Source organism: Crocuta crocuta, unplaced genomic scaffold (genome assembly GCF_008692635.1).
Source record: "Crocuta crocuta isolate KB4526 unplaced genomic scaffold, BGI_CrCroc_1.0 scaffold38, whole genome shotgun sequence".
In the NCBI taxonomy this organism is placed as follows: Eukaryota; Metazoa; Chordata; class Mammalia; order Carnivora; family Hyaenidae; genus Crocuta; species Crocuta crocuta.
In genome coordinates this window covers 3,223,185-3,241,564 of record NW_027532605.1, presented here as the reverse complement: position 1 = coordinate 3,241,564, position 18,380 = coordinate 3,223,185, and the positions used below count along the sequence as shown (strand labels likewise).

Sequence of the window (18,380 nt, the reverse complement as noted above, 5' to 3'; positions counted from 1 at the left end):
AAAAGAATAAACATTAAAAAAAAGAAATCAATGTGGAGGTTCTGCCAGTTACCAAATATTCCATTCCAATTATATGCTGGAGAACCAGAGAAATTATTCTTTCTCACTTTAGTTTTCTCCATAGCATTTATCATCATCCACTAATAGTACTTATTAAGTGTAACTTAATATACTTAATTCATTATATTTCTCCTCGATGAATCTAATTTCCATAAGGACAGGCTTTTTTTCTTTTTTAAAAACCTAATTTATTTCCAATGGCTACAAGGTGCCTAACACATCACAAAAGCATAATTCTAGCACATAGCAGGCATTCAGTAGATAATTTGTTAAGTGAAAGACTATATAGTGCCTCTCAACATAAGTTCATTACTGTTATTGTTATAATTGCCCTAAGATTGATTTTTCCATCTATCCCAGCAAGTATGAATTCAAGTGTGGAGTATTCACTCTGGAGCAAATTAGGGAAAAGTTTCTATAAGTGGATCAGAGATGACTGATGGCACTAAATGTCCCATGGAACAGTGTATGTGAGGTGGAAGGCAGCCCATGAAGGACACCACTCCAGGGTTCTCAGCACGTTTGCTCTCTCTCCTCCCCTAACGTGAATTGAGCACATATATTTAATCTCTCACATTTTACAGTGGTAACTGGTAGTGTTTTGAGCCTCCTAAAATGGAATTGCTTGTTTTTAAAGCATTGAGTCATAAATTTAAATATTTTCAGCCTTTCTCTTGAAAATTTGTAAGATATGGCTATTGCCATATTTACTGGTGCTTAGAAGTGGACNCGCGGGGCTTGAACCCACGAACCATGAGATCATGACCTGAGCCGAAGTTGGACGCTTAACCAACTGAGCCACCCAGGCGCCCCCAGACCAATTTTTCTTAAAGTGAAGAAAAAGTGATGAAGTTTTTATATCCAAGTCCTTATAAAAATTGGGAAGAATAAAATGTAGACAGAGAAATACACATATCAAGAAAAACAGGGAGAGAATTTTTAGGAGGTAACAGAGAATAGAGACTATTTCTAAGCATTTAATATGTAACATGCAGGGCTGCCTGGGTGGCTCAGTCAGTTAGATGTCTGATTCTTGATTTCGGCTCAGGTCATGACCCCCTGGTTTGTGAGACTGAGACCCACTTCAGGCTCTGCAAATGGCAACTCAGAGCTTGCTTGGGATTCTCTCTCTCTCTCTCTCTGTGCTCCTCCTCCGTTCATGGTTGCGCTCTCTCTCTCTCAGAATAAACAAACATTTTAAAAAATATGTAATATGCAAACAAAGTATGACTAGGTACATAGAGTGCAATTCAAGATAAAAGTACCCTGAATTTGCAACCCTTCTTCTAATCCAATAAAAAGGAATAAATAATATATTTTACCTACTGCATAATTTGCAAGGCACTTATATTTTTTCTTAAAAATCTGTAATTCACATTATTATGCCTAGAAATTTTAGTGTTTTTTCATAGTGACATTTTACCCCCAAGATACATACTGTGCCATTTCAACCCCAAATTCTTCCCTTTACGAATGAAAATACAGAGAGACTATTGCTAATTCATATGCTTCATCACTTCCAGTTCCTTGTTTACATAAAGGTTTTGTAATTCTAGCTGAAGAAATATTTATTTAAAAATCTTAAGTAAGCACCCTCATTCTCTTCAATTTCAATTTGGGGAAATGTAATTTATTCCTACTGTTGTTTTAGTTGATGGTTTTCAGATCCAATAACAGTAAAAGTAAAATTGCATATTGTAATTCAAAATCTGGGGTGTCCTTAGCTAGCAATTATACATGATGACTAAAAAAAGTAACAGCATCATCTGGATGTTTTTTAAAAGGTCAAACACAAATCCATCACAATCCCAGCATTAAGCTCAGCTTAAATGGTAGTTAGGGTATTGATGCATATTTGTCAAACTCTGTTAAGGAAACAAGAGTGTTCTTATATTTATCTCAGTATGTCTTTCTCCCTCCACCACCTTTCTGATCTTCGTTCAAGCAAGTTATAAAAATAAGGGAATTATTGAGCCCAATATTCACTGATAGCCAAGCAGGAAGCTTCTGGGTGTGAACCAGACTGGGGATGACTCATTGGAAGCCAGTGTTTGTATGGAAAGCTTCCCCTGAAATGGCACAAAAGCAAATATTTATAAACATTTTTAAAAAAAGCATTTTGGAACTCTTAGGAAGAAGGGTTAAAATATTGCCACCTTTTCCTAATGACATCATTCTGATAAAACATTACTTCATTACCATTGTGCTGACCCAGGCTCTAAGCCTTTCAGAAACAGGGTTGCTATAATTGGTATGGCTGTCCTGACTCACAGTATTTCTTATTTTGAAATATGATTCTATTTTGATAACCTCACCAATCTGTATTTTGAATGCATCAAAAATTCATGTGCTACTTGTGAGAGTTTTAAGTTTCCTATAGATATGTCTCAATTGCAATCTACATAGAGTTCATAAGAAAAGAGTGGTTACAAATGTAAATTTGTTTCTTGCTGAGCAAACTCTGACCTCAAATGGTATAAGCATATATTTAAATTCTGTACCATAATGTGGCCTATTGTTTTAAACAACAAGCAAATAAGAAATGGCTGTTTTTACTCTGACAGATATTTTTGGCGCACATCAGGTTCCTGCATAGACTTATCTCAAGGTCTTCGCTTGAGACCCTAGAGCCCATGACTGACACTGATTTGGCACCTATGGGAACTCAGCTCCTGTTAGAGGGTACCTCTGAAGATGATACGATGGTAGCAGTGGAAGTTTGGTGCTTTTTCCATCTGTTCCAGACAGGAAGTCTGGTTAAGAGGCTAGTCCTCCTGCTAAACCAAGCTGCCTACTCTTTTACTGTGACTCCTACAAAGGTTCTTAGATTTATTGCCTTATTTTATTCTATTTTATTTTATTTTAAAATATGGAACACTTCACAAATTTGTGTGTCATCATTGTGCAGGGACCATGCTAATCTCTATATTGTTCCAATTTTAGTGTATGCGCTGCTGAAGAGAGCGCTTGTTGGCGTATTTTAAAAAGGACATTGAGCCATGCAGGCATCAATGACTGAATTCATCTTTGAAATAAGCAGTGGTACTCTTGAAGAATTTTGTCTTGTATCCAAAAAGCCAATGAGAAGTAGTTAGAACAGTGGCTATAAAGAAATGTGAATATAGAGGCTAGTAACAAGGAAAGATAATATCATCTTTGATCTCCATATTTAGGGCTAGTGTTATCTTTTTCTGTAGGAAAACATCCTAACCAGATTAGTGTTTGCGTACTGTGGTTATAGATATAGCCCTGCTTCCTTTAGCCAAGATCATGAGAAAATGATCTAGATAAATGAATTTCCTAGATTTCTGAAGTTTCCCCCATTAAGTATCAAAATGTAAAAAAAAAAAAAATTAACTGTAGAAAATGGAAGGACCTCTATGGAGCATGATTGAAGGAGTAGGGGCAGTTAAGCGAAAGTTTTTACTTCTCTCTTTATGCTCTTTTATAAAGAATGAATTTTTAAACAAAATGAATACATATTACTTTGTTATTTTTAAAAATTTACTTGAGGGGCACCTGGGTGGCTCATTTGGTTAAGCACCCGACTTTGGCTTAGGTCATGATCTCACTGTTTGTGGGTTCAAGCACCACATCAGGCTCTGCACTGACAGCTTAGAGCCTGGAGCCTGCTTTGGATTGTGTATCCCTCTCTCTATGCTCCTTCCCCACTTGTGCATTCTCTCTCTCAAAAGTAAATAAATAAACTTTAAAAAATAAATAATAATAAAAATTTACTTAAAGGTATTTCTTCTTTTCTTTCTTTTTCTTCTCTTCTTTCTTTTTTTTTAGAGAGAAACAGAGAGGAGAAGGAAGAGGAGGGGCAGAGGGAGAGAGAGAATCCCAAGCAGGCTAGTGTGGAACCCTATATGGGACTTAATCTCAAGACTGAGATCATGACCTGAGCAGAAATCAAGTCAACCAACTGAGCCACCCAGGCACCCCTGAAACTATTTCTATATAAATAAATGGCTTACATATTTCTGACCTCTCAAACAGAGCCAAACTTTTTCTTTTGAAGATTCATTATCAGAATTATAAAACTCCATTCTTCTCTATACTACAAAGCAATGATACCCTCAGATAGTCCTGAAATGTACAGAATGGTTTATTCCTACACTGAATGTCCACAGACTTTTAATTTATTTCTCACAAATATCTTGCTGTATGCTTTGCTATGAGATTGTCAGCTGTGATTTCAGACTGACAGAATTCCACCTATCTTTAGCAGCCTCTGTTTCAAATTTGTTGTTTTAATTTGATGCTCCTAATTGGCTGACTGGTTGGCAAGTCACACAAACAAACTTGTTAATAATCTATGTAAAATTAAATTAAATTGGCATAGAGTGTATGTCCAAGGGTCACTCCTATGAGCAATTTACAAAAAAAAAAAAAAGCTTTAGTGCATTTATTTGGAGATTTCAGTCTTATCCTTTCTATCTGGATCCCAGCTGTGATTCAGATACTAGATGACACTGGATAAAAGATTTATATGTAAGTGAAATGATGCTCTGCTGTCATTTAATAAAATAAGTTGCATCCTTTATTTCTTCCCTCGTGAAAGTGCTCAATAGTCCAGGTAGATGCTTGTAATATTAAATTGGAGTTATTCTCATTCTTCAGGCTAAATGAAATGATAACCCTGGAGTTGTTGCCAGTTCTAGAATAATATTTTAAACTAGAAATAATTGGCAGCATTTGGATAAGAATTCATTTATAGTAAATGTTCCCAAATGTGATAAATGTATACTTGGTCCTTGTGGTTCCTGACATAGAGCTTCTACCCTTAGAATTTCCTGAAAGGGATGCCAGGGGCATCTTTTGCTATTCATAACAAGACGCTTTCAATGATACCTGAGTTGTATATGCTAATGAGATGTCTCTTGGTGGGCCCCTAGGTGGCTTTAGCTTGTGGGCTTGCCAGAGGAGCCAACCTTGTTAGTGAGCTAGAACTTTCAGCCCCACCCTGCTGACCTCCATGGAGGGGAGAGAAGCTGGAGATTGACTTAATCACAATCATGCCTATGTAGGGCAATCTCCACAAGAACCACTAACTGATGAGGTTCAGAGAGCATCATGGTGAGTAAACATATCAAGGTATTGGGAGGGTGATACATCCAGAGAGGGCATGGAAGCTCTTTGCCCACCCATCCCACCTTATGTCTTGCCTGATGTATCTCTTCCTTTTGGCTGTTCTTGAGTTGTATCCTTTGTAATAAACCAGTAATAGCAAGTAAACTGTTTCTGACATTTGTGAGCCATCGTAACAAATTATGGAACCTGAGAAAGGGGTTATGGGAACATCTAATTTATAGCCTATCCCTCAGAAATATGGTGGGCCTAGGATTTGTGATTGGTGTCTGACGTAGGGGCAGTCTTGTGGGAATGAGCCCTCAACCTGTTGGGTCTGTGCTAACTCTGATCATTAGTGTCAGAATTGAATTATAGGACACACCGTTGGTGTCTGGAGAGTTGGAAAATTGGTTGGTGTAAGGAAAAACCCCACATATTTGATGTCAAAACTTTTGGGAGTAAAAAACTGCTCACCAGGCTTTTATGATCTCAAATGCTTGGATATGTATCAGAATTGCCAAATCCATATGAAAAAAAACATACATGTAGGCTCTCGTCTACTGGGTAGATCAGACTAGACTTAGCTGACTCACAGATACATGGAAATAGATCAAACAAGTAGCATGTGTTTGAAAGGAACATTTTAGTTAGACAGGGAGTGGGGATTTTTTGACAATTGTTCTGAATGTGAGTCAGAGTGTAGGTTTGCGTGGGTGAGTGTGTGGGTGGACACATCTGTGGGTGTTAGAAAGAGACAACCAGAGATAGATGGCTGTAGTTCTGTAGCTAGTAAAATGACTATAATAGTAAAGTAAATTTAAAGACACAGTGCTGCATGGAGCCCTTTAAAATAGTTTTAGACAGTCAACAGAAGGCTTATTTAAAATACCAATTGCTTCCCACAAAGAGTTTAAATTACCCCTCCTTACAAAATACCAGGCAATTTTCATTTACCACTTACTTGAAATTTGGTAATTTATCACAAATGAAATCTTATCTTATGCTCCTAGTAGCCAAAACTTTTTAAAAATGAGAAAATTGAAATAAATTGGTTGAATTTCTTATCTAGAAAATGACCTCCAGCTGTTCATAGATTAAGATATAGACTAAGACAAATAACTAGCAAAGGAAAAAGGAGCTAAAATGGGTAATAAGAAAACAAGAATTTTATCTATAGCTATAACACAATGATTTCTGATGTACTCACCTACATATAGTAATTGGGCAATACAAAAGTATAAAAAGATAGGGGACTGGTGTTATAATTGATTGCCTCATTTTTTCTGGGAGAGTAATGATGCCATGCTGTTTTTGGCAATTCCATTATTGCATCGCTGGACCCTGCTAAATGTGAACTTATGGGCCAGCCCAGAGCCCACAAAGCTATTTGGAATATCCCTTGAAACAAAAGCAAATAATCCCAGAAATGAAAGAGATGACAGGTAAATCTGCACAGTGTAGGTAGAGTCATTCAATAGGCAAGTCACATATTTGAGCCTCCACTGTGCTTGCTTCTCAAATTCCAATCCTGCATCTGCCATCAGGGAACTCAGCCTTTGAATGAAACAGTTAAAGAAGCTGCTAAGCATTGTTTGTGTTAGGTGCTCTTGCATACAGGTCAGTGGAAGAAACAATTACTAATTCTTCATTTGCTAACAGTAATTTTTTTTCAAAATAGAAATACATCTTTCTAATTATAAAAAAATGCAAGTTCATTATAAAAAATTCAGATACAATAGAGAGTATCACTCATTGATTTAAGGAAAATTCATTTTACATCTTTCTTTGTAAACTAATCTCTCCACTCCTTGCCACATATCACTTTTCATTATTAACTGGTGGAAAACAGGTGATACAATGTACTTGCCTAGTGGGGTGAGAAATCCCACTCATTCTTTGTCATTACTATCTTTAGGTCTCTACACCATTATCGGTTCTTACACAACGTAAGTGTAATTTAGGTTTATTTCATAAGGGACTGGGGGTTAGAAAAATCCAAAACAACTCCATCTACCTCTTGTTTGTGTTAGTAAGATCACTCTTGCACTCACAAGAAGGGACCTCTTAACTTTCCTCTATTCTAAAGTCCTATTCTTTACCTCACCTTTTCTTTCACAGCTAGGAAGTCAAATCCCATATGACCAGTCTCAGGATGACTAATGGTGGCCTTGAGCTGCTGCTATGGAGGGTGCAAGATACAGAGAACTGTATGAACTTAGTATTTAAGTTTATTTATTTATTTATGAGAAAGAGAGAGAGAGAGAGAGCAAGCATGAGCAGCGGAGGGGCAGAGAGAGAAGGAGAGAGAGAATCCCAAGCAGTCTCTGTGCTGTTAACACAGAGCCCGATGCAGGGCTGGATCCCACGACTGCAAGATCATGACATGTGCTGAAATCAACAGTAGGATGCTTAACTGACTGAGCCACCCAGGTGCCTCTGAAATCCCAGCATCTGACATAATAAAGGTTTAATTCTTGCTTATGTCACATATGCATTACAGACTGGGAGGCAGTCTTACTTCAGGGTAACGATGGCAGAGGCTCTGCCACCTTGTGGCTGCACCAGCTCCTTGGTCACTGCAGCAGAGAAACAGACAAGAGGATCTCAGGTAGGTTTTTCACTACTTCCACCCAGAAGGAATGTCTGGGGCTTCTGCTCACATTTCATTGGCCACCTGGTCTTCCCAACTTCAAAGGAGCCAGGAATTTGGGGAGCATATGGAATGATTAGTTAAAACTGTCTCCCTCAAACCTAAGTGTAAATTTCTGACCACAGGCTGACATTATCTAAAATCAAGTGATATTAAGTTATTTACTTATGTCAATTTTCTACTCCTTTGGCATGAATATATGAGTGTAAGTTGTATGTAGAGAAAAGTACATCTTACACATAAACACAGTTTTCTATATACAATTGCTGTGTACATAATAGCTTATTATTTTCCACAACAGGTATTCAAAAAAGGGGACAATGTTGTGAAAGAGAAAATAATACCAAGCCCTCATTTAAAAAATGAGAAAGAGAGAGGGAGACTGAATATGAGTGGGGGAGATGCAGAGAGAGAAGGAAACACAGAATATGAAGCAGGCTCCAGGCTCTGAGCTGTCAGCACAGAGCCCAACGCAGGGCTAGAACTCTCAGACCACAAGATCATGACCTGAGCCAAAGTCCTAAACTTAACCAACTGAGCCACCCAGGCACCTCTAAGCCCTCATTTTTTAACACTAATTCCATTACGGGTTGACTAACAGCAGCATCATGCCTGGATTTGTCAGAGTAGACTAATTTCTGTAACAATTAGTTAACCTCTGGTCTTCAAAATTCTGTGTAATTTTTTCTTTTGTTTAACTGATTTTATAGTTTTTCTATAATCTCAGTGGTTTAAGAGAACATATTAACTACACAAGTAACAATTTAGTATGGGGATTTAACACATGGCCTTCCATGAAGTTATTTAAGGATGTGGACTCCTTTTTCCTGAGATGTTGCCATCTTTCAAGGTTTCAGGGGCCTCTGTATCAAGCAGACAAAAAAAGAACTGAGGAGAGGATCAGGGGCCAGGCTTCACAATACATGATCATTCCCACCCACATTCTGCTAGACGGAAGTCATGATCACGCTTAGCCTCAAGGGAACCTGGGAAATGTAGTCTGGCTTGTGTGCATAGGAAGAAAAGAAATCAGTTTGGTGAGTGTCTACTACAATGTCCCTCACATAACCTAAATAAATAAATAGGGGGAAGAAAAACCAAGGAATCTGATTAGAGTTAGAGGTGTCTGGGGAAAAAAAACATTATTTCTCCTGCCTTGTCCTTATTTCCTTCATTTATAGTTATATGTCTCTTCTCCATAAGTCTTCATTTTAGTTTCTTTTGAAAACAGTTTTTAAGAATTTTAATATTCTATTTTGTTGAGAGTGTACAGAAATGAACACGGTGACATTCAGCTGGTTGGAATGTAGGCTGATAATAATCTTACTGTAGGGAAATTTATCTATATGAATCAAAAACCTTAAAAAGAGTATAGTTAACAATTCTAGAATTTTATCCTGAGGAAATAAACACTTCATATAAATAGATGCATGTACAAGTATATTTTAGCATAGTATTGTGACTAATGGTGAAACACTTTTATGACATAAGTGTCCAGCAATTGAAGGTAAATTAATAATGCTACTTCTAATAAAATATCATGTGCCCATGAATGCTATAAATGTCGATATAGTGATATCAAACAATGTTCCTTTTATATTCTGTAAAAAGTTATCAGTTTACAAATCTTTATGTCTAGAATATTCCCATTTTGAATTTTTAAAAAATAATTATATATACACACAATATATATCAAATCAAATCAAAATGTAAGTGGAAATATTCTAGACATAGGCTTATAAACTGATATTTTATATATGTATACAATTTTTTGTTTATCTATGTTTTCTCTGTTTTTAAAATTTTTAAATGTTTATTTATTTATTTTGAGAGAGAGAGAGCAAGCCAGAGAGGGTCAGAAAGAGAGGGAGAAAGAATCCCAAGCAGGCTCCATGCTGTCAGCACAGAGCCAGATGTGGGGCTCCATCTCACAAACGATGAGATCATGACCTGAGCACAAATCAAGAGTCAGACGCTTAACTGACTGAGCTATCCACGCGCCTGTTTATCTATGTTTTCTAATTTTTCTGTGCTTTTCTATGTTTTTTAAACAAGTGTTATTTTCCTAAAAAAGAAATTTTGTTTTTATTTTGAAGCAAAAAATGAAAACTCCTAGCATTTAAAACAGAAACACAGACTTTAAATCCATACACATCTTAAAGAAAAACACAAAACAAAATACCACCTGGTTACTCACACTGGCTCTATGTTCCAGCCCTCCTGGAACATAGGACCCAGTAGTCCCCGCCACCAGGTCAGGTAGGTGAATGGGATGGGGTTTGAGGAACCAAGCTGGTAGGCCCTTGTCTCAGTGTGGGCTTAGGCAACCCATGGAGTCCATGCCTAGCTGCTGCTCTTCATTCCTCACCTCCCTCACTCTGACAATGGTCTGCTTTCTTTCCTCTGAGTAGGAAACCTGCAGAGGCAGCTGGCTGTGATATTTTGTGTAGGCATGTGAGTTATATGCAAATCACATGGAAAGATTTGCAGATCTTTTCTCAGATGGTCCAAGTCAAGAATATTTGTCTTGAGTTGGTACTATACCTAAAAGAGGAAACATACTTCTGATACTTCTCTTCCTTAATTTCTTCCAGAATTAAGTCAAGCTGCTGTCAGAAGAGGTTTCAGCTTTTTAAGTTCATTATTCATTTTGGAGTTATCCATGCATGCATGCTTATAAAAGTTAAATTATTTCAAAGATCGAATAATTTTTGTACTACAGTTGAATTCAAAGTAAGTGAAGAGCCAGAACATGATAACTTTATCTAAGAATCAACATCCTTTATGTTCAAATAACTTGTAATATGGATTTATGGCAGCCAAATAACAAAAACATTTTCTAATTGCTCTCGGTATTGAGAATAGTGATTTCATGAACTGTAGACTTCACTCAGCAAAATCATATATTTCTGTCACTTACATACATACAAACACCCATCCCAAATGTCATTAATATCTGTTAAAATTGTAACAGTTATACTCATTTAAAAATTCATTGAAAGTAGTGTACTTTCAATGCCTGGGTGCCTTGGTGGCTGGGTGGCTGGGTGACTTAGTCGGTTAAACTTTCAATTCTGGCTAGGTCGTGATCTGAAATCTCATAGTTTGTGAGTTCTGCTCCACGTCAAATTCTGCGCTGACAGCTCAGAGCCTAGAGCCTCCTTGGATTCTCTCTCTCTCTCTGCCCCTCCTCTGCTTGCATGTGAGTGCTCTCTCTCTCTTAAAAACAAATAAACATTTAAAAAGTACTGTACTTTTAAAAAATGATAATACCTATAATCAAAAATCAAAGCGAACCTTGGCTTTCCATTAAAGACCAACTTATTTTCCATCTGTATGCTCTCTTCAGAAAATTTCTGTATTATGAAACTCAGGAAAAAACAGAACACACCAAGATGTCATGCTAAATTGTAACACCCCATACTAGCCTAGGCTGTTTTTCAGCTTTTCAAAACAGGTTGAAAAAGAGGAAGTACTGATAATCACATGTAACTCATTCTGATTTTATTGGCTAGCAGTGAGAATTCTCTTTCCAAATAGAGAAGGACAAGATGTTAACTCTCATGGTCATTTAAGATTTTAATAGGAGGTAGAAGGCAATTAGTTTCTGAAGAGAGAGAAAATAAAGTGCCAGTGCTGAGGTGAAAAGGTCTGGGAAAGACACTAGAGGCAGAGCCCTTCTGCCTCCTTCATGATTTCCTGGCAGGCTCTAGCTCAGTACTGCCATAAGCAACTCTCTGCTGAGAGAGAGTTTTATTTTTTTAAGGTTTTATTTTTGAGAGAGAGAGAAGCAGAGAGACAGGAATCCAAAAGCAGCATCCAAAGCAGGCTCTGCACTGACAGCACAGAGCCCAATGTGGGGATCCAACTCATGAACCGTGAGGTTGTGACCTGAACCGAAGTCAGATGCTTATTCACCCAGGTGAATAAGGTACAGCTTTTGCCTCTACAAAGGACCAACACAAAAAGTATGTCCTGGGGGAAGCCTTGCACTCAGGCCTCACTCCTGCTCCTCTTGAAGATCTTGTTTCTCTTCTCATCGTTGGCTACTCCCTTTAAGTATCAGCTCTAAATGCTGATCACTGGCTCCTGACTCACCATTTCCAGATCACTTCGTCAGCTCGACCATCAGTAAAAAGATTTTGGTCAGTCTGGGACTTTCCTCCTCACCCATGATCCCCAGCTGGAGGCCAGTGGGCATGGCACCTTCCCACTGCTGAACTCAGACAATGTGTGAGGAGGATTCATTGTATCTGAGCATAAAGAAGACAGGAGGAAGCTCACTGAACTCACCTAAGAACGCCTCTAGAATTGTGTTGGGATCAGCTGGAAGGGCTAGTGTAGTTATAAAGGTAATTGAAATATAGCTTGTTCTTTGATAACCAGAGATCATATTGTAACAGGTGAGAGAAAGTGTAAAACTTGGCAACTCAAGCTTATTCTGATATGATTCTCTTTGACAAAGAGGCCATATGATGTTTTCTTATGACAGCCACTCATCTTCCCACTTACCCATTTCACCCAATCTCCAATCCCCTCCCTTCCATACAACTCTTAGCTTCCAACATTTATCTTTTTGCTCACTACCCAGATTCTGCCACCTATCAGTCAGTGAATCCATTTACATGCCCTTGAACACTTTTGCTGTTACAGCATGCATCATGGTTTCTGTGGGATGTCTTTCTGTGTGTGTAGGCATGTAGAACATGCTTTCTGTAGGTGAACAGGTTCCTGTACTAACCTTTGTAGCTATGTTACATAATATAATGTGTAGGTGTGTGCACCTTTGTGTGGATGATTGAAATCTGATGGAGGTTTAAAATCAACCATCTTTATGTACAAAGTGCAAGTTGTAGGTATGTAACTCTTGTGTTTTTCTGGCTATCTGTGTTTAGGTACTTAGTTGTGTTTGTGCATGTATAAGTCTGCATCTGTATACATCTGCATGCATGTCTCAAGGCATAGACAATAGCTTCCTATAATATATGACCATTTGTCTCCAAATCTTCCTACCTAGCTGTGTTACTTTCTCATTTTTTTTGGAAAAATGTTTATTGTGGTTAGAATATACGTAACATAAAATTTACCATTTTAACCAATTTTAAGTATAAAATTCAGTGGCATTACATTCACAACATTGGATGAATAATCACCATTTCCTATTGTCTCAATTTTTCAACACCCAAACAGAAACTCTGTGACCATTAATCAAAAGTTTCCTTCTCCCAACCTCTAAACTACTTTTGCCTCTGTGAACTTGCCTATTCTAGATATTTCATAGAAGATATTTCATATAAGTGGACAATTATATAATTGTCCTTGTTGTTTCTGGCTTATTTTACTTAACATAATATTTTCAAGGTTCATCCATGTTGGAACATGTAGCAGAACTTCATTCCTTTTTATAGCTGAATAATATTCCATTATGTGCATATGCCAAATTTGATACATTCATTTGTTGATGGACACTTAAGTCGTTTCCACTTTATAGCTGTTGTGATAATGCTGCAATGAACATTGGTATACAAATATTTATTAAAGTCTCTGTTTTGGGGACACTTGGGTGGCTCAGTCTGTTGAGTATCTGACTGGGTCAGGTCATGATCTCACAGTGTGTGAGTTTGAGCCCTGCATCGGACTCTGTGCTGACAGCTCAGAGCCTGGAGCCTACTTCGGATTCTGTGTCTTCCTCTCTCTCTGCCCCATCCTGCTTGCACTCTGTCTCTCTCAAAAATGAATAAATATTACACACAAAAAATTAAAGTCCTTGTTTTTAATTCTTTTGGCTATATACCTACAAATGGAATTGCTGAGTCATACAGTAATTTTATGTTTTGTTTTTTGAGGAACCACCAATCTGTTTCCATAGTAGCTATACCATTTTACATTACCACCAGCAATGGAAGTTTCCAATTTCCAATCTTTGCCAACATATCTTATTTTCCTTTTTTTCTTCTGGGCATGTGCAGAGGGAGAGGGAGAGAGAGAGAATCTTAAGCAGGCTCCACACCCAATGCAGGGCTTGATCTCATGACCATGAGATCATGACCTGAGTAGAAATCAAGAGTTCAACACTTAACCAACTGAGCTGCCCAGGCATGCCTCCTTTTTTTTTTTTTTTTTTTTCCCATAATAGGCATGCTAATGGATGTGAAAAGGGGTATCTCATTGTGGTTTTTCATGATGTTTTCATGATGAGTGATGTTGAGCATACTGACCATCTGTATTTGTTCTTTGGAGAATTTTCTATTCAAGTTCTTTGCTCATTTTTTAACTGGGTTGCTTGTTTTTTTTTAGTGTCAAGTTGTAGGAATTATTTTTTTTATATTTTAGATATTCTCCCATTCTGTCAGTTGGTTTTTCACTTTCTTGATAGTGTCCTTTGATGTACAGAAGTTTTTTTTTATTTTGATGAAATCCAATGTATCTATTTTTTTCTTTCATTCCTCATGCTTTTGGTGTCATATTTAAGAATCCATTGTCAAATCAAAGGTCATGAAGACCCACCCCTGTTTCCTTCTAAGTTTTATGGTTTCAGTGCTTATATTTAGTTCAATGATCTGTTTTGAGTTAATTTTTATATATTATGTGAGGTAGGGGTCTAAGTTCATTCGTTTTATATGTGGAAATCCAGTTATCCCAGAACTTTTTTATTGAAAAGACTGCTCTTTTCCAATTAAATGGAACTGGTACCCTTGTCAAAAATCAATTGGCCACAGAATCATGGGTTTATTTCTGAACTCTCAATTCTACCCTATTGGTCCATATGTTTATCTTTATGCCAGTACAACACCATTTTGATTATTGTAGCTTCATAGTAAGTTTTGAAATCAGGAAATGTGAGTCCTCTTACTGTTCTCTTTTTAAGACTGTTTACCTAATCAAGGCCCCTTGCAATTCCATATGAATTTGAAGATTGGCTTTTCCATTTCTGTAGAAATGCAGTTGGAATTTTGATAGAGACTGTACTGAATCTGTAGATTGCTTTGAGTACTATTGCCATCTTAACAAAGTTAAGTCTTATGAACATGAGATGTCTTTCCATTTATTTAGGTCTTTAGTTTCAGAAATGTTTTGTAGCTTTCAGTGTATATGTCTTTCACCTTTTGCTTAAATTTATTCCTAGGTAATTTATTTACCTTCTCCTTTTTATTGACTTGAAATCCTCCCTCATTGTAATTACTAGACTATAATGTATCCATAGTACATAGAATAGTGCCTAATACATAGCAGATGCTGTACAAATACTAATTGAATGTAAGAATCTATGGAATTATAGGATCTTGAAACTTAGAGGAAACACTAATACCAACCTCATTCTTCTAAAAATGGGGACTGATATTCAGAGAAGCTAAGTGAATTGCTCTAAACAGCACAGTTAGCTAGTGGTAGAACCAGAAGTTCACATCTCCTTAGAATTTTCTGTGGATCAAAATGTAATCATATGCCAAGATTTTGTCTGCTGGAGTAAACAAATGGGTGTATTCATAAACTTGGGTGCTGTCTTTGGGTTTGCAGATTTTTCAGTATCTATTTCCCTATTCTCTGAAATGAATCTTAAATAATTGGGGTACCTACATAGCTTGCATTTAAGACCAAAGAATAAGGAATAATGTACATATTTCAGTAAATGAGGTTATTCAAATGGACAAGCAGCTGAGTTAATGATTATTTAGAGACATGTATCTATGAGGCCATCATACATGAAAGTCTCTACAAATGTGTGTGTGTGTGTGTGTGTGTGTGTGTGTGTGTTAGACGAGATGACTGAGTGTCATTTTGGAAATGAATTTAGCCCATTAAATCTTCCCATGCTAATAACAAATGATCTTTTGTTAGATTTTATCTCCTAAAGAAGTTGTTTCATTATAGGATTACTTCCATTTAGAAAAAGCATAGAGAAAAGAGAACAGATATGATGATAACTATGCCCTTGTTTATAAACTAAGGCATTCCTTAATGCGCTTTTTGTTTTTCTTTAAAAAGAATTGTTTATTTGATTTTTGGCCCTCTCCTGAGATAAGGGTCAATCAGCCTGGGACAATGTTTAGCCTTGCTTTATTCTGGCCCTTTTCTGTAGTTGGTCAGTCCCTCTGTCATTCTCTTACCTCTCCTGATATAGTTTTCTCCTAGGACCTCCCTAAGATGGTCAATAGTCATTGGTCTCGGAAATGTTTCTGAGTCAATGGTGCAAGACCAGCAACTCTTGACTCTGGAATTTGGGAACTGAAGAAGAGAATTGTTAGTCACCTACTCAATATCTTTCTCCTTATTAATAGTTCCCCAATTTTGTTATGGGCAATAAGGTACTTAGGAAGACAAACAAAAACCCTAAAATGAACAAAAACTACATTTCCCATTTTTGCTTGCAGCTAGAGGCTATCATTAACTCAGCTCTGGACAATAAGGCATAAGCAAAAGTTTTTGGATGGGGTTTTTAGTAAAGATCTTTAAAATGGAGCTGACAGGTCACAAATGCCTTTTGAGCTTTGCACTTTGTCCTTCTTCCTGGCTGGATTCTAGATGTAATGCTACAGGTGAAACAGCCTTCTTATAACCATGGCAAACACAAGGAGAAGGTTAAGATGTCACAGAGATATCAACACTGACATCGCTGTGTTGCTGAGTCAAGGCCCACTACCTCTTGTTATATGCGAGAAACCCCTAATTTGTTTAAACCATTGGTTTTGGAGTCTCCTCAATCAACAGCCCAATTGAATTCTTAACTGATACATAAGCTTAAACAGAAAGATAAGATAATTTGAGTAAATGGGCTCCTATGTATCTTGTTGGTAAATGGTATTTAGAGTAAACATTATGGAGGAATTCTAAGTAGCCAACATAATGATGGTGGCATAAATCTGAATCTCCCAACATATTCCCTGACTCAAAAAATAAAAGAATGAGAAAATAAAATAACACTACATAATGCCCATGTCTTCACCATACCTAGAAAATAGAGAATGCTCAAATTTCAAATTAATTAACTTTAAATAGAAAAATAAACACTGAAACCCAGAAAGCTGCGTCCACACTATTGATGCAAGCCTGTCAGAAAAACAAAATCGGGGAGGAGGGGCAAGATGGCGGAGAAGTAGGGAGCTCCGTGCATTGCACTCGCCCCCATATCTCACACGGAAAAGATCTAAAGCCATAGGAAACCTTACAGAACCCAAGAGATTGGGAGAGAAAGGACGCAGAATCCACTGAGAAAGCCTTCTAATGTGAGTGTGAACTGGGGAAGATAAAATCAGGCAGGGATCGGAGACTGGAGGGACGGGGCGATCCCCCTCTGCGGGGAGTGAGAGGGGAAAAAGAGAGAGTCCGAAACTACTCAAGATACGGGCCCTGCCACTGGGAAACAGAAAAACCTCCACTCGGGGCATAGAAGGACGGTGCGCACCAAATCCCCGCGCCATCTCATCCCGGAGCGGCTGCGCGCTTGCGGGCACCGCTCCTTTGTTCCTTTGTGCTCCCGGCGCGCTGGATTCCTGGAGAAGCCGTCTGCAGACCTCCATCCTCCGAGCTGGCTGGAACTTTAGAGGGAAGGCGAAGGGCTTAAAACTGGGAGATTTGCCTGCGAGTTCGTGTTTTGGGTGACGAGACACAGAGGGACCTGGTTTCCCTCTCTCCAGTGAGCCAGATGGGCCCTGCAGACAAGCCTGTGCCCATGCTCTACAACCAGACCTGGAGAAACGGGAGCAGCGGCTTCTGGCTCCACCCCCAGGGCTAGGCAAGAGGCTTGGAATTGCGCTGAGGGGATCGCCTGCGAGGTTGTGGCTGCTGCAGTTTCAGTCAGGCGCGCAGACTGCACTTGGAAACTAGCCGGCCTGGGTTAAAGAGCGCNAATTAGACTATATAGTTTCTCTGGATAACACCAGTGTCCTCTCACCTATCCAACCATATTCCACCTTTTAGCTCTTTGAAAAAAGCTTCTTATCCCTCCTGCCTGTTCATTCTATTTCTAATTTTGCCTCATCCCCGCCGTCTTCTCTCTCTTTCTCTATGCTCTTCAACCAGCACTGCATACACACGGCTATTTAACTCTAGCTGGGAAATCCGGTTATATGCCATTCTTTCTCCAACGGTTTTCTTCTTTTTTCCTTTTCTTTTCTTCTTTTTGACTCTTTTATGTATTTTTTTACTCTCTATTATTCTCTCTCCCTCCTCCATCTTTTCTCTTAACTTTTTCGTTTTCCCTCTAGGTTTGCATGTTAGTTGAATATGTCTGTGCGTTTGTGTGCTCCTGCTCCCTGTGTGTTTGTCTGTTTTCTTCTCCAGGGCTACCACAAGAAACAGGCCAGAGTACACAAGGTGGAGAGTCCCAAATATCACTACGAGTAGGAAAATAAAATAACCAAGGTCCCAACAAGAGAGACCAAGAGATACCATTCAAAAAACACTCTCTGAAAGGATAGGCCCTGGACAGTCAAAGAGTCTTCTTGGATACATCAGCACTCATAGGTGCAGAGAGCATAACAGGTCTTTAAATCTAACAAGAGACAGAAAGGTAACTAAAATGATGAAATGAAAGAGCTCTCCTCCAAAGAAGCTCCAAGAAGAAATGACAGCTAATGAACTGCTCAAAACAGATATC

At 38.1% G+C, this 18,380-nt stretch overlaps 1 long non-coding RNA gene and 1 other non-coding gene across 2 annotated transcripts in view; one reads left to right on the top strand and one right to left on the bottom strand.

Moving 5' to 3' along the window:
• Positions 1–2,923: 2,923 nt before the first annotated feature.
• LOC144244932 (U6 spliceosomal RNA) lies at positions 2,924–3,027 on the bottom strand. Its single transcript, XR_013339122.1, has one exon. It is a non-coding gene; the product is annotated as a U6 spliceosomal RNA (small nuclear RNA).
• A 4,613-nt stretch (positions 3,028–7,640) lies between these two features.
• Positions 7,641–18,380, top strand: part of LOC144244908 (uncharacterized) — a 22,716-nt gene continuing 11,976 nt past the window's right edge. The window contains exon 1 of the long non-coding RNA XR_013339111.1: positions 7,641–7,741. This is a non-coding gene — a long non-coding RNA (uncharacterized LOC144244908). The remainder of the gene's footprint in view (positions 7,742–18,380) is intronic.